The sequence below is a fragment of the Larus michahellis genome, chromosome 2 (genome assembly GCF_964199755.1).
Source record: "Larus michahellis chromosome 2, bLarMic1.1, whole genome shotgun sequence".
NCBI classification, from domain to species: domain Eukaryota; kingdom Metazoa; phylum Chordata; class Aves; order Charadriiformes; family Laridae; genus Larus; species Larus michahellis.
The window spans coordinates 6213991-6240105 of NC_133897.1; the positions used below are offsets into that span (position 1 = coordinate 6213991).

Genomic DNA, 26115 nt, shown 5'->3' on the forward strand with positions numbered 1-26115 from the left:
GTTGCCCCTGGAATGTGGCTCAGCTGGAAAGCTACTCAAACTAGCATTGCTAAAATTGGGACTTTCCTTGTTTTTTTTTCAAGCAGCAGGGAACAACATGTTGGGCTCAGAGAGTTTAACAAGCAGGAGTCAAGCGGAAAAAATCTCTCCTTTTTAAGAGTTGACCACATTAACTTTCAGCAAGTTTCCGGGAGTCCTGCCAGGGCGCTGGAGTTTTGTATACTACGGAACTGTTAAAAATATTATTGTAAATGTTATTTTCAAAAAGCTTCAGAGGCCAGGGCTGGGGTAGTGTTAAAAAAAACAGCAAAGCAAGTGAGATTGTTTTAATGGCGAGAATACAAACGTAGGCATGCTGATAGCTCAGTCAAACAGCCTGCAGGCTTGGCAAAGATGGATTCAAGTGCAAAGATGGATTCAAAAAGAGCCGTGGAAATATTACAGGTTTCCTCAGATCATCTCAACCTCATCCTTATGGTTTTGCCTAAACACTGTAGAACATCCGGCCTTCTGTGCTCGCAGAACTGCCTTGGAAATGGGACCCGTATTTTGGGCTACACAAAGAACAGCTAGGTTTTGGTGACACTTCAGACACATTTTCCACTCAGGTTATCCAAAGGATGGCAGGGGTAGTCAAAAAGTAGCATTTAAGACTATGCATCTGTGTAGATGTGGCACTTAGGAACATGGTTTTGTGGTGGACTTGGCAGTGTTAGGTTTACGGTTGGACTGGATCTTAAAGGTCTTTTCCAACCTAAATGATTCCATGTTTATGAGCATGCAACTGGGATGGACTTTTTGCAAACACACATGTAACCAGGCCAGGTTTGCAGGCGTATCTCCCAAGCGGGCTCAAGGGAGAAGCTTCATGAGCCAAGATGAGGAGGAAAAAAAAACCCAAACCTTTCCTCAGCATGCACTGATGAGGCTGCTAAGCAAGAAGTGACATACGTACATCAGCAGAGCTCATGGAAGGAGGAAGCCAGTGCTCTGGGAACTACAGCGCGTGAAAGCCAACAAGCAATTCTATATGAACATGCATCAGTTGTGGGTGTTTTTTCCCCATTTTTGGGCATGGCACCCCAAAACTGATGAAGAATCTTTTGCACTACGGTATTTCGCTGGGAGAGGAGACAGTCTATGCTTCTTTAAGAACCATCGTGCACGATGGAGGATACCTTCAGTGACGCAGCCAGTGCAGCTGTATTCAGCAGCTGCTTCTAAAGAAAAATCTCCTGAGCCATCCTGTTCAATCTAGCACAACGTGTACGTAGAATAAGAGCTTTAAAACCTTCATGACTCCTGCTCTTAACTTCCACGCCAGAAAACAGCCATTGAGATCTTAAAACTTCTCCCCTTTCAACAGTTCCTCATCTCGCAAATGACTTTGCAAATGAGATGTAGCAGACAGCATGCTCCAGTAAGTTATTTTTTTCAGCTAGCTTCTTTTCTTGCTGTACAGTAATAATCCTTTTACCAAATTAAGTGAAATAATCATTAATTTATACTGGTATATAGAATAGCTTTGATTTTGCATACAGATCTCAAACTTCTGGAAACCCATAAAAGGAAGCAAATCAAAAATATTAGAAAGGGCTCTCTTATCAGCAAAAAAAAAATAATCAGACAACACAGCCCTATCAGGTCAGCGTTCGTGCATTCTTTTATATTTTTAACAAAGTCAAGCAAAGCAAGTTTCCAGAGAACACACGTGGTCCCCACCTGTTTGTTTTTTTTTTTACTCGCATCAGGGTCTGCGCAGCACAGAACTGTGTCTCTGCTGAACTCGCACTTGGTACAGAGGAACTGCCACCTCCAGCAACTGGTGGAGCCGAACCCATTTGCAGACACCCTGATTATACCCCAAAGCCCACCTCAGTCCCACCACACACTCTGCCTAAACACAAATCTCATCTCCTGCAACCCAGTACGTTCATCTCCCTGGATGCCAGCCAAGCCAGGATTATTTAAACGCACAGCCCTGCTTGCTGAGGATGAAGGTCTGCAGCTAGAGGAGAGCACTGTTCTGCATCATTTCCCCTTTTACGGGGCAAAATCCTGTCCTCTGACAGTTATCTGTGGCCTTATAAAGCAGAGAGAAACCCTGATGCAAGTTACACCAACAGAAACCCTCCGATTTCAATGAGCAGACCCCACTAAGCAAACACAGCAAAGGGGAAGGTGTATCTCTATGTAGAAGATAAAAGCCAACACAGAAGTGTTGTAACTTCTTCCTCCTGCAGGTTTTCATGGCCTTATTTTTGGTTTTCTCCTCAAGTGACTGAAAACTTTGTGCGAGGGAAATTAAAACAAACAAACAAAAAAAAGGCTTATCTGGAAAAGTGAGGCTTCAGGCCTCCCTCTTCTACGTCCCTGGGAAAAAATAATAAGAAGGAGCAAAAACTAAAACCTTCAGATGAAACATGCCCTCAGAAAAGCATTTGTCTCCGAGCAAAATCTTCCCTGACGAAAGCAATTGAGAGAAAATTGTCTGTACAGCACCAATCTGCTATCTGGCATCAGAAATGAAGAGTCTCCGTCAATGAAGCTTTACACCAAAGAGCTGCAAAGCCAACGTCATGCAATGAGATGCCTGAGAGCCGGCATCTGCACCGGGACACCCAGTTATCCCCGAAGATAACAGCAGGCAGGAACCAATCCTGTCTCTGTAGCTTTGACCTAAGAGTATCAAAACCATTACAGACTTTATGACTGGCCCAACATGCTCTAAGAGGGAGGTTTAACACTAAGTGACCAAGCTTTGGACTGGGAAGGACAGAGGTCCACCCCGTTCCCTAGGTGAGCAGCAAGGCCCTGTGGCCATATCAGGGCTTTTAAGCCACTGTGCCATCTCTGCCGCTCATCCCACCTTCTTGCTGACCCACTTTCTCTCACTTGCAACACCCTGCTGACAGCATACAGGATAACGCCTGTATCCCCTACCAATTGTCCTACCAGCCTTTGTATGCCACTACTTACCCTCAACCGGCTGCGATCAATAGTCCCTCTCACAGCCATCCCACCGCACAGCTTCCTCTTTAATGAGCTGCAGCCTCACCCCTGCAGCCCATCTAGATTTGATTGATCACAACATGACTTTCCAATCGACTGTGAAGCCAAGGGATGAGGACTAATTGACCACTTTTTGCTCTCTCAGCAGCTACCTGGTTATTTTGCTCCTTCCTTGCGGGCAAGGAGCACGAGCTCCACAGTGCATGGGGAGACCAGGACCTGAGGATCAGCCCCCAGGAGCCACCGGAGAACTTTGCAAGGTCTTTTTCTTGCTCACACCACTTCTGCCATGCAGTTCTGGATCAAGACTAGACCAGGGGGAGGAAGCCAAGCTCAGCGAGTGCTTGGTGGCAAGCAAAGATTAAAACACATGCTGTGTTTTGGAGCAGAAGAATCAGGTTTCCACATAGCCCCAGGACACTGCTGTCTCCACAAGCTGCTGGCTTGTGCGTGCTGTTGGTGGGGTGATGATGGGGTTATGAAACAGAAACACGTGGGTCAGCTTTCACAGAGGTTTTGTTCTCCTTGTCCTCTTGTAGTATCACATGAACTCAAGTACACTTAGAATCATAGAACTAGGTTAGAAGGGACCTTTCAGATCATTGAGTCCAACCATTAATCTAGCACTGCCAAAACCAACACTAACCCATGTCCCTCAGCACCACATCTGCCTGTCTTTTAAATACCTCCGGGGTTGATGATTCCACCACTTCCCTGGGCAGCCTGTTCCAGCGCTTGGTAACCCCTTTTGGTGAAGAAATTTTTTGTAATATCCAATCTAAACCTCCTCTGTCACAACTTGAGGTCATTTCCTCTTATTCTATCACTTGTTACTTGGAAGAAGAGACCAACCCCCTTCTTCAACCCCCCCACTTGCCTTCATGTGTGACTAAACACAATAGAAAATAAGCCATCAATAATGCAGGAACTAGACTGGGCAGCACATGGCCATAGACTCACGCCACCTTACAGGTCCATAGAGCACATGTATTACCCAAGGTTCAAAGTGCTCAAGGGCCTGCCAGGTCTGCCCTGCCTCTCCTGCCAGCCCTTCACCATCCAATTTTCACGTGGTTGTGGCTCTGCAGAGCCCACACATAGGCTGTCGCTTGCTGCGGCAGTCAAGAGGCAGCTTCTTCCAGAGAAGTGGAAGCAACCTTGAGTTGCCCAAGTTGTGCCACCCACAGCCATCGTGTAACCGTGACCTGCTCCCCTACTCCAAGGCAGCAGGTCACGGCTGCTGCACTGGCTCTCCTTCGTTCTCCAAGCCCCGTGAGGGGGAAGAAAAGACGAGGAAACTGAGGAAGAGGCAAAGGCAGATCTTGCCTCTAAATCGAGCTTAGGCCATTGCTGGGTGTAAGGCTGAGAGCATGACAGCTCACCACGGCCGAGAGCAGTCTGCAAGGGAGGCAGAACGATGAGTAATTTCCTCTCCTACAGCATCCAGCCTGGTGCGGTGCAATGGAAAGTTGCCGGCAGCAGAAGGCTGTGGGCCTCTTCAGCCATCTCAGAGGAAGTCTGACCTGAAGAGTTTCAGAAGAGAGAAGCCCATCACCCTCAAGTGAACATGGGCCAACCCTGAACTGTCCAGGCAGCCACACAACACCTCCAAACTGGAAGACCAGTTGCTCAGCTGCTCCGAAAATCAGGTCACTTAGCCGGCACAGTGGGGAAACAGTCAACTACTTTTAGAAGAAAGCTCTGGAGAAATACAGTTCAACTCAATATTGATTCCCACGGCCCCGTTACAGACAGAATTAATTTCCAGGATGGAAAGAACATATGCCTGCATATCAAAACAAAATACAGAAGCCTTTCCAGTTCTTCAGCTGCATTTCAATAGAAACCAGAAGGCTGTCACGATGGAAAGATTTCAGTTTTCTAATTAATCCTCCCTGCTGAGCGTTTAATGCTGCTAATTGATGAGGAGAGGCAGTGTCCAGACAGCATTTGCAATTGCTTTTTACATCTTTAGACCAAGTTTTCTCTAAATTAAATAATAATAGGGCAGATTTGCTCCCTGCATGCACTGTGCTGTGCTCCAACTCCCTCCTCCCTAGAAGATGTCTGGTTGAGGGAAGGGAGGCGAAGCCCATCTCAGAGCTCATTTACAAACGTTGGAAGTTTTCCTGGAAAACGTCATCTGCGATACTGTCACTTCCACAGAACATGCCAAGAGAAAGACCATCGGTGCCAGGGACACGGTCTGTACCATGAAACACCCAGCCCCTACCCTCTACGGATCTAGGGGATAGCTTCTCCTGATTCAACAGGAAAATCGCTTAGCCAAGACATGTCCCATAACACCTCCAGAAAACTGCACAAAATGCACTGTAGTGTCAGGAAACAGATCATCGGGCCATAGCACAGCCCCAGGAGCTCAACACAGTGCCACCACCATCAAAGACACCTCACTGGCGGCAGAGCAGGCTTGGTTGCTCACCTACACCACAGAATGGTCCTTGTCTCCAATCCTAAATATTGATCTCACACTGGTGTTGACCAGGAGACACCTCTGGAGCCAGCGGAGTGATCCTAAGGGCAAAAGCCAACGCAGTCTCAACATGAGAAGGCATTTCAGCACATGCCTACCTATGAAATTTCTGCTCCCATCCCCTACCTGTGCTCAGCACATGCTCTAGTTCTTCCTTGAATTAATTAAGGACAGAATCTGTCCCTTTATACTCAACACTCAGCATCTCCCAGATGGGAATCGCTAAGTGCTCTGAGCTGCAGATGAAATCAGGGAGTGTGAAATAAAAAAAATTAAAAAAAAGCATGCATTTGTGAGGCTGTGCTATGGTTACTGAGGAGTAATAAACGAAGCAGTGCTGATGGTCCCCAAGCTTAAGCCTGAAACTCCAGCACTGATCTGTTTGTCATAGCAATAGCATTTCCATCTGCACCTTTCTGATATCTCCTCCGGGAGTCTTCACACACCACTGTCATAGATCATGGCCAACAGAGCCCAGGCCAGCTGTGCAGATGTCTAGCTGGCTGACCTCTCCTTACCAAAAGGCTTCTAATTTCCCCTCCCGCCATTATTATTAGCTTTCAAACCACCTACTCCACCATAAATATAAAGTAAAATTAGCTTATTCCGAGAGCATTAAAAAAAGATGAGCTGACGCCTGCACGAAGTGAGTCCCAGCAAGTCAACGGGAAGGCTCCAAGCATGCAAAGAATGTCAAGTCTAGAGCTTTTTGGCCCTTTTACTGTGTAATCGTATTGCTGCAAGCAACTGGTGGACGTGCAAGACGAGTCACGGGCGTGCAGAATCCCTCACCTGCAGAGGCTGGCTGCCGCTCTTCCATAGTACCCCAAGTAAACTACTCCTGTCTGCCCAGCAGCCTATTAATAAATACACACCAGGGAGAAAAACTGCACGCCAGCAGGGAGGTGGACAAGATGATCTAATAGGACCTTTTCCATCTCTTAACTTTTATGCTTAGTCACAGGATAAATATCTCCCACGTTGTAAAGAAACATGCTGGCTTTGCTTGCCTGCTTATGTTGGGAGAGCATTGCCCTCTGAAGACATTGCGTTTTCTGCCTGTTATTTCACTCATGCTAACAGGACTTACCCAAGGAGAGTCAAGCAAAGGAGGACTTGCGTTTGCCTGGCTTTATGCTTCAGTAAGCTCCGAGGCACCCAAGCGAGTCCCCTAATTCCTGTCCCAGCAGCCACAAGCAGCGGAGGAACCCCGTTTCTGTATTATCAGAGCCCTTGTGTTTCTCTGAGCACTCAAAGCCTGATCCCGTCCAACGTGGAGAGGCACTCCATTCACTCTTGCAGAAAGCAGGTTGGCAAAAGAACAGACAGCAAGCACCCCTCCATCAGCCAGCCAGGTCAAGCCTCCTGTGAGAGACTGTCAGAAAACAGCTCAAAAAAAACTTCAACCACTGCAAGGAACCAAAGGGTTTGTGGGGAAGAGAATCCAATGCAGCTTAGATAGTACAGAATAGGATACGATAGTACAGCTTGGGTTGGAAGGGACTTTTAAGTCACCTAATCCAACCCCCCTGCCATGAGCAGGGACATCTTCAACTAGATCTGGTTGCTCAGAGCCCCGTCCAACCTGACCTTGAATGTTTCCAGGGCTGGAGCATCTCTCACCTCTCTGGGCAACCTGGGCCAGCGTTTCACCACCTTCATTGCAAAAAATTTCTTCCTTAAATCTAGTCTAAATCATCCCTCTTAGTTTAAAACCATTACCCCTTGCCCTATCACTACAGGCCCTGCTAAAGAGTCTGTCCCCGTCTCTCTTCTAAGCCCCCTTAAGTATTGAAAGCTTACGGTGCAGTTTGCATCGGCACCGATTCATGCCGCTAGCAGCGGTAAGGCCCTCTCTTAGTTTTAAAATGCAGAAGTGCAGTCACACAGAGAAGGGTCCAGCAGCTGCACTACTCCAGCATCTCCAAAGCATGTTCAAGCAAGGCATGCACCAATTTGCAAGGTTTCTACAAGAGGCCATCCTCACATAATCCAAAGAGCAATTGAGAGCCTCAGGATCACAGATCTGCAAATTTCACCATGTAAGGAAAAAGCCTTTTACCATATAAATTTAAAAAAAAAACCATACACCATAAAAAACCCAAAAGCCACACAATCTGGGCCTCTTGCAACAAAACAGACACCAAAGGATGAGGAAACAACACTGGAAATGGAGTCAGGGGTAGAAGGTCTTGCTTCTAGCTCAGCTGCTGGACCACGGGATGACCCTGAGCATTGCCAATTCTCATAAGATTCAGTGTTTGCCGTGAGTACCCAGTTCCTGGAGTCACATGATTACATCAGAATCCACACTTCCTTTTTTTTCCCCATTAAAAAGAAGTACTTGTAGGTGTCAAAAGTTGAAGAAAGAAGTCTACGTCATGAATTTTGAAGTGCTCAAACAAAAAAAAAATATTTAAAAAAATCATTATTTTAAACTTTATTGTTCATTTTTTGGAGGCAAGAACACGATTGAGAATTCTTTTCTTCCAATGTTATACACTGGAAACCTTAGACTGGGCAGGAAATGACTTAATTCGGGGGTGGGGGTGTTCCAACATCCCCCTCTAAGTTACAGATGAGAAAATACAACTTTCATAGCAACAACTGCTTAGAAACTACGTAGCCCCTTTGAGGTACCCTGATGCTGGTCCCTAGTCAAAAGAGCATATTGTCCCCCAATGCATCATGAAAGCACAGCAGTTTAAAAAAAATATTAAATAAATAAATACAGCAGAACAGCCTGTCAAATTTTGCTCCCACTTCTTTTATCCATCACCAAGCAGAGTAAAGCCCTGGAAGTCGGCTATGCCAGCTCATCTGCTGGCATCCTCTGCTCACCAAAACTAATGGATTTACAGCCACTGGCGAGTCTCGCCCAGCAGAAATACCTTGTGGTAAGAACTAAATCTGTAAATAAGGACTTGGGCTTCTGAAAAAGCCTTTGTTGGCTCTTATGGAGCTCATCCCATGCTGCTGCTGAGCCCTGGAGCAGTGCTTCAGCTCCCTGTGCTAGCCACCATGGCACTACAGGCACGTGGACTGCAGTTAGACATTACTTAAGAGTAATAAACTTCAGCCCCACATTCAAATATCCACAAGCATGACAGAAAGACGACTGCAGGTCACATTTATTCCCTTTTTTTGCATGGAAGAAAACTATTAAGATCTAGAAGCCTTCGATCTGGGGCATACTATGCTATGCATTGAATACATTATATCCATGAATACATTATATGCCCCCACGAAGGGGGTAAACACTGTGCTTCTGATTCAGCCAGAGGTCTTTACCCACTCTGCCCAAAGCTAAGACGCAAAGAAATTCAGAGGAGGAGGAGAACAGGAAGGACCTGAGAAATCGTGGTGGCGACAGCAGCTTCTGGTGCAGGGTGCTTGCACAGGCAGCAAGCCCGGAGCCACCCCAAGGAGTAGCGTCCATCGCCCCGACTTGAGGTCAACCGTGCCATTCCTCGAGCAAGGATTTGCTTTGCATCAGCCGTGCAGGCAGAGACGACAGCAAGTCAGCTGTTCTTGCCTCGCAGAACGCGCACCGGGGCAGAAAAAGGAAGCCTTGCTGTTCTCACTTGGCAAACGTTTCTGAGTTTCTGCATTATCTCAGCTTTGAGATTACAAGGAAGTGAGCACAAACCTGTTCAGTCACATTGTTCCCGCTCACCCCTGGCCCACGGCCGGGCCATTACGCTCCTGGGTTCCTGCTGTTCCCAGGACAGAGCTGCTGCCCCTCTGCAGCCCTCGGGCAGCTCTAACCCATTGCTGCAGCACACCCCGACACGCTTCTGCCTGCCCCAGCAGGGGAATTTAACCACAGCCAAGCTCTGGCAGAGAGCATGCACAGCACGAGAGGTCGGTCCACGTCTATTAAATTCCTGGACTCAGCTAACATTGCTGCATACAGCGTTTAACAAGCCTAACCCTGGCTCTTTACACCACCTGCAAAGCACGGGCACATTAAACCCACCTCTCCGCCTATCATAGAATCATTTAGGTTGGAAAAGACCCTTGGGATCGAGTCCAACCATCAACTCCACTCTACAAAGTTCTCCCCTACACCACATCCCCCAACACCACATCTAAACGAGCCTTAAACACATCCAGGGATGGTGACTCCACCACCTCCCTGGGCAGCCTATTCCAGTGTCTGACCACTCTTTCTGTGAAGAATTTTTTCCTAATGTCCAGCCTAAACCTACCCTGCTGCAGCTTGAACCCATTCCCTCTTGTTCTATCGCTAATTACCTGTGAGAAGAGACCAGCACCAGCCTCTCTACCATGTCCTTCCAAGTAGTTGTAGAGCGCGATGAGGTCTCCCCTCTCAAACTAAACAGTCCCAGCTCCTTCAATCGCTCCTCATCAGATTTACTCTCCAGGCCCTTCACCAGCTTCGTTGCCCTCCTCTGCACTCGCTCCAGCACCTCGAGATCTCTCTTGTATTGAGGTGCCCAAAACTGGACACAATGCTCAAGGTGTGGCCTCACCAGTGCTGAGTACAAGGGGACAATCACCTCCCTCCTTCTGCTGGTCACACCATTTCTAATACAAGCCAGGATGCCATTGGCCCTCTTGGCCACCTGGGCACACTGCTGGCTCATGTTGAGCCACTTGTCAATTAGAACCCCCAGGTCCTTTTCTGCCAGGCAGCTCTCCAGCCACACTGCCCCAAGCCTGTAGCTATGCACAGGGTTGTTGTGGCCCAAGTGCAGGACCCGGCACTTGGCCTTGTTGAAGCTCATACCGTTAGCATTGGCCCATCGGTCCAATCTATCCCAGTCTCTCTGTAGAGCCTCCCTATCCTCATGTAGATCAACACTCCTGCTTAGCTTCGTGTCATCTGCAAACTTGCTGATGATAGACTCTATGGCCTTATCAAGGTCAAAGATGTTAAACTGAAATGGTCCCAACATTGAGCCCTGAGGGACACCACTTGTGACCGGCCGCCAGCTGGATTTAACTCCATTGACCACCACTCTTTGGGACCGCCCATCCAGCCAGTGCTTGATCTCCCTATTCAAACCTTCTGTACCTCCTGCCTACTGAGGATTTGCCCTCCCTTCTCTCTGCCCACTCTCCAGTGCCCGCAAAGGGTGGCCAGACTTGCAAAAGATGCTGCAGAGGCTGCTGCGATCTGGTCACAGAAGTGGCGAAACACAAGGGGACCCTTCTGCTATCTGAAGCTATCACACAGCTATGGCCGCTCTGATTCTCCTCCGGTTAACGCTAATCTTGCTGCACTTCGTTCTCAGGGATCTGAGTGCTGCTCCCTTTAGACTGTGCAGAGAAAACGAAAGTGAATCAAGGGTCTACAAATAAATATTTCTTTAAGAAGAAATGTATAAAAATCAATCTTGCTAATACTCTGCCTTGCTGGATCACTATAGAATCAGTCCTCTATTTGAGCAAACATTATCAACAACACAAAAAAAAAGGATGCAATTATGATTTTGCTTGCAGAATTTTCTCTGCACCTCCTTCTCTTTCCCAGAAGGATTTGCTTTAAAAGAAAAATACCACCCATAATGTTTCTATGCTTGCTTATTTAAGAGGAAAAATACAGCATGCAGCTCTAGTGTTATTAGTACCTTTCCTCTTTTTATGGCAAAACATGACTAAATGAGACACGCTACAAAAACTAAACAGATGTGGAAGTTACAGGTCTTTTTTTCCTCCCTTTTTTTCCAAGTTAAGTATTTTATTATGCGAACTCAAAAACCCAGATCACACACACAAAGAAACGAGTTTGGAAATCCCCCTCCCTCCACCCCCACTGCTATTTGCTAAGGAAACCAGATGCCCAAAGCCAGCCAAAAAATGATCTCAGCCATTCTTAAGAGAGCCTACAGTGCTTTTTCATGAGTCATGGAAAGCAACAACTCGTTGCTTTGGTAATGCTAGGTAAGCAACTGGTCATCCATCCACAACCAGACTTTCAGCAGTAAGTCAAAGAGCAGACCATTTCTTGACAGATTACGTCAGAGACAGCCCCAAAAATAGAGCCTCGCGGCAAATTTACCTCTCTGGAGGTTTTATAAGACACACCACAAAGCTTGTCCTGTAAAAGCATTTAGCACAGCATTCAGCAGCTGGGATCCCCCATGGTCCTGATCCCTGTGTGGCAGGGGTGTTTCTCAGCACCCCACCTCCCAGCCTGTGCTCTACAAGCTGGCAGAGGTGCCAGCAAAGGGAGGGGGAAGCGACAGCCAAAGGCAGGGATTAGCGAGGAGGTGGCAAGTCCCTTAACCCACGCTCTTGCCATGAGCCGGGGCAGAGAGGAAACCTGCTGCCTGCCAGCCCAAAAGCCAATGCTGGGGCAAGCAGGCTTGTAGTAAGAATTGCAGGATGCTTCATCCATCAGACCCCTTCCAACCAGGGGTCTGCGGTGGCTGCACAGCACAGACCCACAGGACACATACACACACAGGTGTGGGAAAGACGTGCTTAAGCTTTCATCAGTCCCTGACCAAATTGCTTGCTCTCCTCATTTCTGCAGGACTACAAGCTAATAACCAGCAGGTTCTGCGGTTAAGCAGAACATCGCTGTGTCTACTGCCACCTCAAGACTCACACAGTGAGCACACATGCAATTTATCCAAGCACTGCAATGGGAAAAGCAGTCTTTCAAAATACATATACATATAATTTCCCTACCACCTTCTCTGGATGAGGGAGGCTACTGCAGGCACCACTCAAAGCCCTCAGTGACACTCCTGAACATGGCCATGAAGATGGTGGTGTTGGTATTCTGTGATGCAGCCTAGAGCCCTTCAACCACACCTGTGCAAGGCACCCATCTGTCACAATGCAGGGCTGAGGTTTTGGAAATCCAGCCCAAGACAGGTCAGGGAAGTGGGAGGTTCCCCCTGCAGCAAGGGGAGACCCTTTCCAACACATCCCATGGTCTTCCACAAACACCTCCCACCTTCATCACCTCTTGGTGACTCCCACAGCAAACACACAGCCACCACTGTCCGAGAAGCTCCTGCAGAGGCAAGACACCAAACTGCACCTCTCTGGCAAAGCACGCTACAAAAGGCAAAATGGTTTCCTGTGTAATTATACTGGACAGTAATGATAGTGGGTACTGGAAGTCTTGCTCCATCTCATCCAAGTCCCCAACAGCTTTGGGACACTGTGGTGGTCCAGGATGAATGCGCAGTGTGCCACACCACCTCTCTGCAACAGCCCAACCAGCTTCCTGAAAGGGAAATTCTCCTGCAGAGGATTTCCTGGACATAGACCAGGACTGGAACTAGCTTGTCCCCGGCTTTCCCTCCATAGATGAAGCCAGTTACAGTCTCCAGCACCTTTTGTGCTGGGTCCAAAAGGCGATTGTTTGGCCTCCCCTCCTATACAGAACACACATCCTCATCCCTTATAGCCCATCCCAAAGCTGGCCAAGTATCCATCAGATGTTAGTCAGACTGGTAATGCTGCAGAAGTTACTGAAATATTGTGATGATTAAACATTTTCTGTTTTTTCTTGAGTAATTAGGCAGGTAACACAGTGACACACATCATGCACATCTCTAACATCACAGCACCTTGGCGAAAGCATCACAGACAGCCTCGGCAAGCATCCCCACCCCAAACAAAAATAGGCAACAGCAGCCGTGGTTCCTCAAATCCTTCACACTCAAAAGGTCATTTCAGCTAAGCGAGGTAGAGCCAAGGCAGTCTTCAGAGACCATCATCAGGGTATGCAGAAATTAACACAGCTGCCCTTTCATCAGAGCCACTCACGACTTAAGTCAGCATCCAGAAGCACTTCATATTCCGTGGGCAACACAGCCAAAAGTGACTGTATCACAAGCGGGGGAGCAAACAGGCACCAACCCAGGCCACCGGTGAAGCAGATCCTCCCAGGCAGCAAAGCCAGAGTAAGCTGAGGATGGGGAGCGGGAGAAGGCACCGGGCTGTGTGGTCCCACATCCAGGCAGCCCTGATGGTCCCCTCCCAGCCTCAACACCCAGAAGGCTGCAACAGGAGACGTCAGCAGGGCTTCCCCTGGCTGCCACCATCAGAGGAGCAGCTCCTGGGAGTTAACAGGAGCCAAGGGCAGAGTCTTCCAGCAAAAACCCAAGAAAGAAGCATGACGGGACTTGCCCCATCACGATTCTTCACACGCACCGCAATCAACCCCCCTGCCACCACCATTCAGAAGGAATACACAGCGAGAGCACCTTTCCCTACCTTTCCCTCCGGAGCAGCTCAAATGCACCCTGCTGCTGGGTTTATCCCAGGCAGTAACAACATCCAGAGCCGGACCTTGAACCTTTCAATAAAGCCAATGATGCAATAAGCTAAGCACAGCTCAATACAGTCTCTGTTTATCTCTTTTACTTGCCACCAGCACCATCCAAAGAGAAATAACTGAAATATCTTGCATATTTCTCTAATGACTCTTGCTAGTCTGTTAGCACCAGCACTGAAGGATTAAGACCAAGGAGCAGCAAAGACATTCCACTGGTTTATTAACCAGGTGCTCAGGTTTCCCAAAAGCCACTCTCCAAGTGGGAAGCCAGCGGAAGGATTGCAGCAGAGGGATTGGTGGTGTATTTTTGTGCTGAAAGGCAAACAGAAGGCATCGAGGCTGCAGCGTGAGTGCCTTGCTTCAGCAAGGAAAGCTTTCCAGGAGCTTGGCCCAGCCTGGTGCCTACTGAAGGATGCTTCATCAGTTCAGCAAAACAAGCCCTGCTCCGCACTACAACAGTGCCTTGACCAACCTCAACAGAAGCAAAACCAAATCTCTCTTCTCTGATTTCCAAGTACTGGTTATTCATCGCTTACACACTCCCAGACCGCTCTGCCCCACCATCCCAGCCCACACACCTCCTTCTAGCCACAGCAACCGCGTTATTTCTGCTGCAGATACCAAGCTGAGTTATCAACCCATCAGCATCACCCAGCTATAGATAGCACTATCAGACGCCCTTTGTGATCACACTGCACTGACCCAGCATGCAAAAAAGGGACAGTCCCCCCCCAGGGCACTCCCCAGGTAGGGACAGAGTGGAAGAGGTGAGAGGCTGAAAGGAAGAGGGTATTTAAAAGAGGGTTTTTCCTGCATGCACACACGCCTTTTCCTTCAGTTCACCTGCACCACCAGCTGTAACAGACCTCACTTTCTCCCCAAGCCATTTTCCCCAACCAAGCCTTCCTTATCACAGGCCTTGGGTTGCCCCAACCCTTTAACCTAGATCAGAGGCAAGATTTCCCCGTCATTTGAAACACATGCTCGCCACCCTGTGTCCACCACCCTTCTGCAGGGTCCTCGTGCCTCGGGATAGGGCATCACTGATGCCACCTTGCAGAGCAGAAGGTGCAAACAGCCCACTAATTAAGAGATTAAATATCTGCTAGATTTTTTAGGCTCTTATCATTGAGGGTGCTGCACTGTTTCCAGTTTACAACTAGACTACAATGATCTGATCTCTGCTGAACCATAAAAACCCAAAGAGGTTGTAGAGCAACTGCACCAAGCAATCCAAAGAATCCGCTGTCCTCATCATGATGGACTTCCACATACAAGGACAGATCTCAACAGGTTCCTCCAAACCTCTGCACCAAGAGCAGCAGCAACAGAACTCACAGCACGATACAAGGTTCATTTTTGCACATGACTTTCAATAGTCCCTTGGGGATTTGTGGGCACTTGGAAGCCACCGTGCAAGGAACACCTTCACATGGACAAGACAGATGCAGTCGCTCCAGGACAGTCCTAGTAGTGCAGGAGCACTCAAAGTATTGCAGAGGCCACAAACACCCTTCAGCGGTGTTGGATTTAAGACTTTCTTGCCTCCTTCAAAGACTTATCCCATAAATTATTTTCCCAAAACAATTGTATGGAATCTTTTTTCCTCTGAAACATCTAGTTATCAATCAGATGAGTTTTTGTTATTTGGCACATAAGTTCCTGGCCTTAGTAGCTTTGCAGAGCACCTCTAATCCACCCACCTAGGGCTATTTTTCCCAAGCGATTTGGTGTTTAATCACTACCTGAAGACTCAACCCGTCCTCCCACCACCTCCAAGGAACCTGGCCCACACACATGCTGATTACACAGCAGCCCACGCAGCAGCTTGGCCAGCTCCTTACAGGATCTGGACCATGCTGCCGGGCATGGCACGCAGAATGCGTTGCCAACCGGACTTTGTCCCGTGCAGCTTCTATGGTGCTGAGCCAAACCCTGGCTCAGCTCCACCCTGGGTTTCATTGCTGTTGTGGCTTGTCCTTCCTGGGCTGCCCCAGATCATCTTGCACAGTGGAGGGTGTAAACTAGGGGAGCTTCCACGGAAGTGACAACTAGTTCTGCATAAAATGGTGGCCAACCTGGGTTTTAACTCAGGAGAGCAGGACAGGCTCCAGCCTACTACAGATTCTCATTATAGTCCCTTGGTCTCCACTAACATTTATATTAGGATCTTCCAGCGCAGGAAAAAGTATTTGAGGAATGCATTTGGCAGCTGAATCCCCCTCCCTCTTTTATGGTGCACAGGTATAACTTTCACCCTTGACTTCTAAGTCTCAGAAGGTCCAGGTCAGACCCTCTGGGTAGCCTTCACAGATGTCCCAAGCACTCTGGGAACAGCAGCTGGTACCCGAGACCATACACAGCAATGACATGTAATAGCATGTCCCCACCCCAGGTGATAGAGAGAGGGAAGCAAGGGGAAGAGCTGTGAGCAGCTGCAGGGCTCAACCATGAATCCACACACCCCCAGCTCACTGAACCCTTCCACCACAACCTCTGCGGCACTGGGCAAGCCACTTTGGGCCAAACTCCTCCACAGGTGCCCACTGTGGGCCATACTGATGCTGCATCGTCCACCATCCCCGGCTCAGCTTGGCCCCAAGCCCAGTGCCTCCAGGGAAGGCTCCCAGAGTAACAGCCCCAGGGCTGAAACAAAACAGGGAGCCGTGTACCCCCATCCTGCAGCCCCAAAACTCTCCGCTAGCCCCTCTACAGCGTTCTTCTCTTGCTCTCCCTTCCCATGTAATCAGTATCCTGCAGGGAATAGCTTCCCGGTGGCTTTGAAGAACATCTGGTTTAAGGGAGATCTTTGCTTTTTCTGTCTTGCATCATTACAGATGAGCTAGGACAGGCTGATTCAGTTGGACACTGGTGGCATTTCAGTGACTAATGGGAAGATTACTTGGCCAGACCAGATCAGAATTGCAGAGACAGACAGAAAACAAACAAAAGTGTCCACATATACATGCTCACGTGTGCTCACTTGCGCCTTCACAGACAGAAAGCACTTGTCTTGTCCATCTGATGCTTACCACGATGTTCACCACATCAGAGGAAGGCTCACACTGTGCAGGGTATGGGGCAAGCCCGCAGAGGCAGCGTGTTCCAGGCACAACCGAGACGACATTCGCCATCTCTGCATCTCACATCGCACTTAGCAATGGCAGAAAAGGCACCATGAAGAAACAGGGTCCTGACCCAGCGTGCACAGCCACATGCAGGGCTAGGGAACTGCTCCCCAGAGGCACTCACCAAAGATGCCTGGTCACCCATTCCCCTCGTGGAGCTTAAATAGGAAAATAAATAAAGTCTGGGGATTGAGGGTGAACCCACCAGGTTCAGGATCAGTGGGTCGTTTATAGCTTTTCTGAATAGTGTCTGAGGAAATAAGAGAAAGAAGTTGAATTCCATATTCTCCTTCTTATGGCTCCGCAATGCACTTTCCGTCTCCCTGGTGCACAGCTGACATTCTGCACATTTCTGTGCAGACTGCGCTTGGCCTGTACTACGTGCAGAGAAGGGAGTGGAAGTGACTGAGCCCAGCAGCCTCCTGCTGCTGTCAGGCACCAGCCAGCACCAGCCCCGTCCCCACAGCTGCCTGTCGTGGGAGCCGGGGTGCAAAGGCATCAGCCACCTCCCAAGAAAGGCTGGCATGTGGGATGCGTGTCCCTCTCCGGTGCTGGATCTCAGGATCTAAAAGAGTCCAGAGATTTGTAGAGAGAGAAAACATGTTTCCTTAGACCAAATGAACTGTACAGGCTGAACTGCAGTTGAATATCTCTTTTTCTTTTTTTTTCCTTTTCTTTCAGATTATCTCCTCGATTAGGAGAGCCAAGGTAAGCACAGAGCAACTGCTTCCTCCTAATTCTCAGAACTGAGGTTTGCTGCTTCTGCGTGTAGACTGGCCTGCGTTCACCAAGCAGTCTAATAAAAGATATCCCTTCTAACAGCAAGACCTGACTCACTTCCCTCTAGCCTTCACCAGCAGGTCTCCGATGGCAGGGCCAAATCAACCAGAACAGAAGATCCTGCCAGCTTTCGCACTGGTTCCCACGTCCGGCTGGGGAAAGCAGGGCTGGAAGCACATCACCTTCCGTGCCACGGCAGCACGCTCCATCCCACCGCTCTGCCAAGGAGCCAGGAACACTGCGTGATCCTCACCGGCATCTTCCCGAGGGGAAAAATCAGAAAATACAGCAAGTCCAAGCTGCATGCTAACACCACAAAGCATCATCAAGCAATAGCAACATTTCAGAAGGGATGGGGAGAGGACTACACTCCTCTGGCTGCTGTAATTGCCAGCTCTTCGCGATGCAGTCTCTCCGTCCCTGATAAAAATCCAGACTACATCTCTCTGCATGAGCACACTTCCCTCAGAGGCTCTAACAGCCTCCAAAAAAAAGAAGTGCATCACCTATCAGCACACGTTGACAGAGCAGAGCTCAGAAACCCATCAGGGTTTCTGATGGAGATTTAAGACCCATGGAAAAAATTACAGTACCAAAACCCATTTAGAGAAGGAAGGTATAAAAGAGCCTTTAAATCCACATTCCACCAGGCTGGCAGCCCATCCAACTTCTCATCCTGCCTCCAAGAGAGGAGCTCTTACAAGCTGCAGAACCTTCCTAGGGCAAAGGCTGTGCCCAGCTGCAGAGGTATCCCCCAGATCTGCAGGGGCCCTGGGAAATCTTGAATCCCCAGTTATAACTAATGTTAAATTAGGGGTTCTGGAAACTGGACCATCTGACACAAATATCACAAGACACAGGTAGTCATGGGCAAGCCTCCAAACACAGCCCATCTCCCACATGCCTGAAGAACAGCCTCCAAGACCTGCACGGAGCTATATCAAACTGCACATGCCAGACTGGAAATAAGTTTACAAGGCACCACAGAAGGACATTCCCCCAAACCGCTCACCGAAAAAAACAAAACAGCTTGACCCTGGAAATCCCTGGGATCACTCAAATTCCACGCAAATCCCAAGCAAGCCCCAGATTTTCAGTCCGTGCCACCAGCAATGCATGTGGACCAAACCAGGAGCAGGTCTACTTCCAAAACCCACTGGATTACGAGACAGGAATTGAAGAGGAGGATAAAAGCAGCAGCCCGAGGGGGAAACCACTCTCCAAGCTGTGTCAGGGACAGCAAGAGATGCGTTTGGCTGCCGTGCAGGACCTGGCGAGCCTTGCCGGCGCACACCCACTCATGCTGGCACAGGGCTCCCACCTCCGCTCCGCTCCCCGCCCGGCCGCAGAGGGACAGAGAGCAAATCCTCCCGGAGCATCAGCCCAACGCGTGGCACAGCTCCCTGTGACAGCCACTCGCTCCATCCAAGTAGAAAGCCAGCTCCACCAGCCGTCACCATCACTCATGCCACGCAGGTACCAGCATCTCTCACCCACGGGGGTCCATGCCTGCCACAGAGCCTTCCTCCTCACCGCTCACCCCATCCTCACTGCTCAGGACAGACTCTGCGCAGGGAGGACTTTGCTCAGGGGTGAGGGCTGGCCAGGCATTCCCACAGCTCCTTGGCATGGACACGACGCTTCCCACCAAAGCGGGACCCAAGCCACGGTAGCCAGCAACATACCCACTGGCTCAGTAGTTTAATGCATCCCCATAATGGGACCCTCTGTATTGGGGTCTAATCCCGGCGCTTGCTGTCCAGCAGCTGCGGTGGGACAGGCTTCCCGGCTGACTTCCCAGGCAAAAACCCGGGAAAAAAGAGTTACCCGAGTGCTCTCCCACCAGACGAGGGCTGCGCCGGGGAGGGTAAAGCCCCAAAAGGGGCGGCAGGTCCTCCCCCTGTCCCGCACCCACCGCCCCCTCCTGGGGATCCGCTCCAACTCCCTGCTCACCCCCCCGCGGCTCCCCAAACCGAGCCACTCGCCCGGCGGGACAAGCTCCCACTTGGAAAGACTAGAAAAAGGGGAGGGATGGAAAGCCACCGAAGCTGCAAAACTCTCGGTCACCCCGGCGAAAAAGACAATTTAAAAAAAAATTAAATAAATAAAATAGCGAAACAACCCCTCGCAGGGATGCGGACTTACCGGTCCGGCGTTCGCGGCTACCGGCGGAGAGCCATGACCGGCGACTCGGAGCACCGTGATCCCAACACCCGGCTCCGTTCGGCTGCGCTGGTCCCGGCGGCGGCGGCGGCGGGGCGCGGGGCGGCGCACAAAAGCGGGAGGAAGCGGTGACGCGCGGGGGCCGCGGCCAATGGGGCGGCGGGGACGGGGAGCGGGGGGGGGGGGGGGGCGGAACGGTCCGGTCCCGCCGCCGCCGCCGCCGCCGCCACCGAGCGAGCGGTCCCACCGCCGCGCCGCTAGGGGGCGCCCTGCAGCGGGGGGGCCGAAGCCCGGCCCGGCCCGCGGGGCAGCGCCGAGCTCGGGGGTGTGTGGGGTACGGGGGACACGGGACCCACAGCCCGTCCCCTCCAGGTGAAGGCGGGGTGAAGGGATCGCTCTCCGCTAACGTGGTTTTGCCGCTTTCTTTTTTTTTTTTTGGAGGAGGGGGCGGGAATTGAAGGAAAAACGAGCTAAAGGGTGGGGGGGAGGTGCTGGGCTGTCCCGGGGCTCTGCCCCGTTGCCCTCCAGAACAGCTCAGGGCTCGTCGGGCAACTCCCCGGGGCCACTCCGGTTTACACCCGCCTGGCCCGAGCATCCCGTGGCGTGTCCCGGTCCTTTCGGACTTGGCCGTCCCCACCCCCATGGAGGGCGGAAAGGCAAAATTCACCCCCCCGAGCAAAGGACCAGCACGGGTCTGGGGCCTGAAAGAAGCGGGAGCTGAGTTTTGAACCAGTTATCGCTCAGACTGGCAGGAAAGAGAGAAAATTCATGCAGACAACAGAAAAGAATATTTTTCTGATGATTTCCCCCTTTCCTTATTTAGCAAATATATTGTGGAGAGGAACAGGAGCAAAGTCAGTTTGAGATTTTGGGGGGAGGAGAGAAAAAACTGGGCAGAATCTTAAACCCAGACCCATTCCCCTCAAGTTTTTACGAACGGGCTGCTGCAAGAAAGGTCGAGCCATTGCCTCCTATAAAGGCAACAGAAACCCCAACCAGGGACCCCTCCTGAGAGATTCAGCTCTCACATCCCCGTATACAATCGCGTGACCTATTAATAAAATCCATAGAAACCAATTCTGTATATACCAAATAACAGCAGATGGCTCCAGCCCAAACCACTCTGGGTTCCCTCACTCCATAAATGATTTTACTAGGGCCACTCGTGATCTTGATGTAATTGAATAGGTTTCACTCTTTTCTCTCCCCCTCCCCAGAATATTTGTGCAGCTTACGGAGAGATATCCAGGGGGACCGAGCTGTTGCTGGAAGGAACCTCTGACTCCAGCTTGCCTCATCCATTTGGGAAGCGGCGTAAGTCTATCCTAAGCCACCTGGCTTTGGGAAGGAGGTTGCTTTTCTCTGCACCTTCCCTCTAACTCTTACAGCTTTTAATAACATTCTGGTAACTTGGCACATTTGAAACGTTTTGGGCTCCTGCCCATCGGGGATGTGTGTAATGAATTCTTGCGCTGCAGATGCCTTTCTGAAATAAATCACATGTGTTTACCTTGGGAACCAGGCGCAGGACCCCAGGACTTCGGGTTCGAGTATTATAAGGCACGAAGCGACAAGCAGCTCCTTTAAAACCGCCTGGTTTTAATGGGAATGGGTTAGGCAAGCAACAATTAACTGCTGAAAACTCCTTTCAAGCAGCTTCTCTTTTCGGAATGTGTTTGATGCCCCAGGAATCCCACGATGGGGATTTCAGTTCAGGGTTTTCCTGAACAATATAAGGATCATCATGTGTGCAAAGCCTGTTTCCATCGATGTCAACAGCTCCCTGCCGATGGGCGTGCAAAGGATCTGTCCCCGTATTCTGCCTCCTCAAGCTGCCCTTGAAAACATTTACCAAGCCTGGCAAAAGAATGGATGGAGGTGTGTGGCTCCGCGTGTCGTTTCATGTGTTCTCCTGCAAATTCCGACTGAGGGCCTTTGCTCCGTTTCTGGAGGAAACCTGGTAGAGAGCATACAGTGGAGAGCATTGGTAAAACCAGTGGTAAAACTGGTAAAAACAGTGCAGACAGTGGTTGTAGTGGAAATGCGAGGAAATAAAATAGACGTGAGGCTATTCTCTGTCCCTGAGGACAACAGGCACAGCATACCTTGTATGCATACAGCCGAACTCTCCCTTCGTTTCCAAAACTGTGTCCAAACTGCCGTTAGGAAACATTCTTTGGTGCATGCTGTCCCACGCCGGCGTATGTGCCAGCTGGCGAGATGAAAACTATGCCACACATAAAACCTATAGATGTGTGCTCTAATTCCTCTTAATTGACTAGTATATATGTTGGGGTGGATGGGAAGGTCTACATCATCCTGATAATATCTTCAGTGAAAAGTTTGATGGCACAAGTGGGTAATAGCAAGCTATAAGAAAAGCTGATTGTTCATCCACAGACCAAGAACTTTGCAAATCACAGCCCCAGGCTGTTCTATTTATGCTTCTCCTTTAATGACGTAAGCATTAGTATTTGCTGTGGGGAGAAAAAGGGGAAGATATTTGGCTTTTACCTAACTGCTACTATTTTGGGCTATGTCAGGGTTCCTGCAGGATGTGAATGCAGGTCCCAGAGCACCGACCCAATTCTTCTGTGACTAAATATGCTCTGTCTAACCTGAAATTCTCCCATGCCTTCTGTTTGATATAATATCCTTTCTTGCTTCCTGTCCTAAACGGCAGCATAAAGCTGTTGTGTGCTGTGAGACGTCTGTCAGGCTTTCTCTCCCATCGAGATGGGAGATGCCTATCGACGGTGGGTGAAATCATTCCTATACTTAGTTTGGAAACTGTAAAGGAATGATGCCATCTCAGTGTAAAGAAAAGAAGCCAATTACTCACTCAGAAAAGGTGTGCTGCTTCACAGCTGAAGGCTGGAGCTGGTAATGGGCTTGGGTGGGATTTCAGCACGTAGGCACAAGCCTGTGATGCCGAAACCTCTGCGTGGCAGCGCCTGGGCTTGGCAGACCTGCGTTGGCTGCAGCTCCTCCTCACCCAAGTTTAATCATGGGTCTGCTCTTTGCTGTGGAAAAGCAGGTGGAAAAAGAGGGCTAGAGCTGTCCTATGTCCCTCTTAATGATATTACCCTTGCAGAAGGCACGTTTATTTTGCTTAAATATTCCCCCATTTCCCACGTGTTCTGACTGCTGCAAAGCTGGGCGATTTGAAGACTACCTGGTAGATAAACCTGGTCAGGACCCACCAGACCACACGTGTCAGCATTCCCAAGGAGTATGTGCTGTTCCCAGAACATGCCTGAACGAACGTATGCAGAGGTTTTCTGGGGACAGACATTTGGGGATGGCACTTCATCTCTACCTCTGCTTCCGTTTCACAAGAACCACTGTGTGGAGCGGTTGAGAAGGGTGAGAGTCAGGTTCGGATCCCTGTTGCTGAGGGGCCACACGTTTCCCAGCTACATTTCTCTTCCTCTCCTGTTACATGAAATATTCCCTGGCTGATATCACCATAACCTCTGCGGGGCAGACGCCAAGATCTGCTGTATGAAAGACCTCACGACCAGGCAAGAGCAACAGGTGACCTCTCCGGCTCGATGGGTTTTGAAACCTTTCCTCTGCTGTGGCAGAAAACTGTCTCTCACAAACAGCAGATAACGCCGCCTGCCCACACAACAGATTAACCTCGTGGGTTAGAGCTTGGGTTTATACCCCCTCGGGCTGGGGAGGAAATCCTGGGCTCCTACCCAGGCTCGGTGTATGGGATATTTCTAGCATCCACTCCAGCGTAAAAGGTAGGTGGCAGCAGCAGCAACTGTATTTTAAAAGGAAAGGGTGAGTCCTGCACTTGAAGATAAAATGCACGGGCTTCATTCTAGAGGAGAGGGTCGAGAGTGTGAAGAACTGGCACTGGTGAGGCCCCACCTCGAACACTGTGTTCAGTTTTGGGCTCCTCACTACAGGAAAGATGCTGAGATTCTGGAGCGAGTCCAGAGAAGGGCAACAAAGCTGGTGAGGGGTCTGGAGTACAAGTCTCATGAGGAGCGGCTGAGGGAGCTGGGCTTGTTCAGCCTGGAGAAGAGGAGGCTGAGCGGAGACCTTCTTGCTCTCTACAACTACCTGAAAAGAGGTTGTAGCAAGGGGGGGTCGGTCTCTTCTCCCAAATAATAAGTGATAGAACAAGAGGAAACGGCCTCAAGTTGTGCCAGGGGAGGTTTAGAATGGATATTAGGAAAAAATTCTTCACCAAAAGGGTTATCAAGCATTGGAACAGGGAAGTGGTGGAACTGCCATCCCTGGAGGTATTTAAAAGACAGGCAGATGTGGTGCTGAGGGACATGGTTTAGTGGTGGGTTTGGCAGTGTTAGGTTCATGGTTGGACTTGGTCTGAAAGGTCCCTTCCAACCTAGACAATTCTATGGTTCTATGATTCTAAGAACCAAGAGCAGAGGCGTGCTCTCCATGCACTGTCGTCCATCGACCACTTGGGAATACTGCAACACCCCATCTTGGGGGCGCAGAAAGTTGCTCCATGAAGGGGTCAGAGCAAAGGGGTAGCCTCCAGCCCTCTCTGTGTCAGCATTTGTGTCCCTCTACCCAGCCATGACAGGAGAGATTTTTCAGATCGTAGGAAACAAGTGCTGGAGTCTGTGTGTGACACGCAGAGGAAGGTAGCAGCGTGCAGCAGCCAGCAGCGTCAATCAACCAAAAACCACAGATTTTAACTCCTATTTCGAATGAGTTGGGTGTGACTCCAATGAGATTGAGTTGTGTGGGTGTATTTTTTTTTCCTGGTAGTCATTGCATGTGCTTTGATGGCTTAATGTAACTTTCCACGCTGTCCTTTTCCATGACTTGCCTTCTCTGCCCAAACAAAGGGAAAAGCATCTCCAAAAAGGACAAAGTGAAGGGGAAGAGGATCTGATTTTTGGGTGGATTGTTAAACAAACATAATTCGAGAGCTTTTCTCTGTGGTGCTTTTTCATGTATGCATGGAGCTTGGAACTTGTGTCATCCAAACAGTATTTGCAAGGTGACTCTATATATTGTGCTGGTCAAAGGTGTGGAGCTGAAAACCCTGGAGAGTTATTATACCTGTCTACAAGCAGACCCAGTTCAGACTTTCTCAGGCAAGGTCAGAACTATCCCAGAATATTTATGGGCTCATCTGGTGCCTGGATATTGTGGAAAATAGCACAAGCATTACTGTCCTTGCGGCATTCGCAGCTGAAACTGCAAGAAAGCCAAAAATTGCAGGGGGCATCCTATGTTTCCATCCCACCTTCCCAGAAAGTTCAGAAAAATCTTGGTACTTCCTTGAAAAGAACCCTGATTCTCCACCCTGCAACTGGCCCCTCTTGAGTTAAGTCTAAAGGATAAGAGAAGGACTGAAAAGAGCATGGTCCAGACATGGGTTTAGGTCTGTGTATCCAGCCTGCCCTGTGCTCTGACACCACTGACTCCAATAGGATTTTGTTCCTTGAGAATATGACCCTATGTCTCTAATCCCTCTCCCGATATGAAAGGTAACCGATCTACAGGGATGCAGTCAAAGCCACCCATTATAATGACTGTATTACAGCTGCCATTTCAGTGGGTATTTTGCACTCCTTACTGTATTCTTGATGAAGAAGCTCCTACCAGAACCCTTCAGGCATATTTGTACTCCTGCAGCTGAAAGTGAATCATGTACGAGCAGCCATTGAGCCTGAGTTTCTTTGTATTTCTTCACATGCACCCACGTGGAGCTGGATTTTAGCTGACAGAAATCAAAGGAAGTAGACATTGATTTACCGCAACTGGGATCTGTCCCATTTGCCATAAACTTATCTGCACGCATCAAGTGGAAACCTACAGTTTTTCCTTTACATCTGTCACGAGGGGGAAGAAATCACTGAAACAATCAAAACCTGACTGTTTACACATGTTTTGTTTTATAAATGGACTTGTATAGAAAGTTGCAGCACTGTTGCACAGACAGCTCACATAAATCTCTTATCACAAATGCCATATGTCCTCATTTCCTCATCTGCGGTAAAATACAAGCGGTGGCGCTTCGATAATTAGGAAGCTGGAGGTAAACCAGTCAGCATCCAGCAGTAAGAAAGTGTATATGGGTGAAGGTTACAAAACACAAAACCAAAACAGAGCAGTTTGGTTTCGAGTGGTGTCACTTGTCCATACAACTTTCCATTGTGTGACTATCGTTTGCGTGTTAACAAGCCAGTTCCTCCACAGTGACGGGGGGGATGCTGGAGAAAGTGGAAAGGTCTGAGAGGTGCCTGATCCTCCCCACTTGGTTTGCTCTGAGCTGG

The 26115-nt window shown here is 49.4% G+C and overlaps 1 protein-coding gene across 2 annotated transcripts in view; it reads right to left on the reverse strand.

The window, feature by feature from the left end:
• LOC141738587 (mitogen-activated protein kinase kinase kinase 3-like) overlaps positions 1-19943 on the reverse strand; it is an 85597-nt gene extending 65654 nt beyond the window's left edge. For both annotated transcript variants that reach the window (XM_074574012.1, XM_074574011.1), the window contains exon 1: positions 19826-19943. The gene's annotated coding sequence lies outside the window, so the exon portion shown is untranslated. The remainder of the gene's footprint in view (positions 1-19825) is intronic.
• Positions 19944-26115: the final 6172 nt, after the last annotated feature.